Source organism: Chinchilla lanigera, unplaced genomic scaffold (assembly GCF_000276665.1).
Source record: "Chinchilla lanigera isolate Chin_1 unplaced genomic scaffold, ChiLan1.0 scaffold00097, whole genome shotgun sequence".
Taxonomy (NCBI): domain Eukaryota; kingdom Metazoa; phylum Chordata; class Mammalia; order Rodentia; family Chinchillidae; genus Chinchilla; species Chinchilla lanigera.
Window position 1 is genome coordinate 3542293 of NW_004955498.1, and position 2049 is coordinate 3544341.

Here is a 2049-nt window from a genome sequence, read left to right on the forward strand (position 1 = left end):
CAGGTAAAAAATGAAATGACAACAATAATGAAAGAGTTGCTCAGCACATCTAAAGAAGACATATATAAAAAATAGATGAGCACAGGTAATTGATGAAAATGTTAAATGAACAATATAGGAAAGAACTAGAATGCATGAAACAGATTCAAAGAGATATCCAGAAAATCGAAACTTCCACTGAAAGCTGGCAAACTGCTTGAATGAAGATGAAGCAAGAATTTCAGATCTTGAAGCCAGCATGGCATCTAAAGATTGTGAAAGAAAGGATCTCTTAAAATCAACACAGAACCAGTAAAAATAATTTCAATAGCTGCAAGACAAGACAGAGAGAAATAATGCAATATTAATGTGTCAATGAAACAGCAGGAAGCCAAACAAATGACATAGAATATTTGCAGAATAACAGAAAATTCCCAAACATGGAAAAAGAAACTAACGTACAGAAAGTAAGGCATATAGAACTCCAACCAGTCATAACCAAAATGCAATTATACCCACACATTTAATGATCAAGATCCCCAATATTCAGCAAAAGAACAGAATATTAAAAACTGTTAGAGAAAAGAAAAAGATCATCTAAAAAGGAAAGCCCATTAGAATCACAGCAGATTTCTCAACACAAAACATCCAACTGAGGGGCTGGGGATTTAGCTCAGCGGCAAAAGCGCCTGCCTGGCAAGCGCAAGGTTGTGAGTTCGGTTCCCGGTACCGGAAAAAAACCAAAAAAAAAAAAAAAACATCCAATTGAAAACAGCTTGGAGTGAAGTACTACATGTCTTCATACAAAACAACTTCCAACCCAGATTGGTGTATCATGCAAAACTATCCTTCAAATTTAATGGAGAAAGAAAATATTTCCACTAGAAAGAACAACTTAAGAACTTCATGAATGTCAAACCAATCTTACAAATAGTACTAAAAGATATTCTAGACAAAGACAAAAATGACCACAATTTCAAGAACAACAGCAAAAAACAACCCTCAAGCAGAGCAAGCAACTAAACAGAAAGCAAAAATAGGAAACCAACAAGTAAATAACATGACAATGATAAGACAACACAACTTCAGTTATAGCCATTACTGTAAATGGCCTCAATGCACCACTCAAAAGAAACAGAATGGTAGAGTGGATTAAGAAACAAAATCCAGAAATATGCTGTATACAGGAAACTCATTTTACTCAAAAGAAATCCACAGACTGAAAGTTAAAGGATGGAAAACAATTCTCCATGCAACAGGAACCCACAAAAAAGTGGGCACAGCTATTCTGTTTGCAGACAATGTAAACTTCAAACTGAGAAAAATCAGAAGACATAAAGAAGGTCATTATATACTTGTTAGGGGTAAACTGCAAGAGGAAGAGATAACAGTAATAACCTGTATGCACCAAATATGGGAGCACCAAACTAAATAAGACAAATCTTTTTTGTTTTGTTTTGTTTTGTTTTTTTTGGTTTTTCTCCGGTACCGGGAACCGAACTCACGACCTTGCGCTTGCCAGGCAGGCGCTTTGCCGCTGAGCTAAATCCCCAGCCCCGACAAATCTTAATAGAAATGAAATAATTAATATCCCTAGTGTAATAGGGGACCTAAACACTCCATTGACACAGAAAGACAGGCCAACTAAACAAAAAATCTGCAAAGAAATAACACATCTGAACCACATCTGCAAACACATGTACTTGGTAGAAGTGTACAGAGTGTTCCACCCCACTACATCATCATACACATTCTTCTCAGCTGCACATGGGACATTCTCTAAAACAGACTACATTCTAGCCCATAGAGCATACTTAACTGAATGGAAAAGAAGTGAAATTATCCCATGCATATTATCTGACCGTAGTGCAATGAAACTGGAAATAAATGACAAAAGGAACCACAAAATCTCTATAAAGACATGGAAATTAAATAACAACTTCCTGAACAAACGATGGGTAATAGATAAAATTAAAGAAGAAATTAAAAACACGTATAAACGAAGAAAATTGTAAATACAACTTACCAGAATCTGTGGGATGTATGGAAAGCAGTCATCAGAGAGAAACT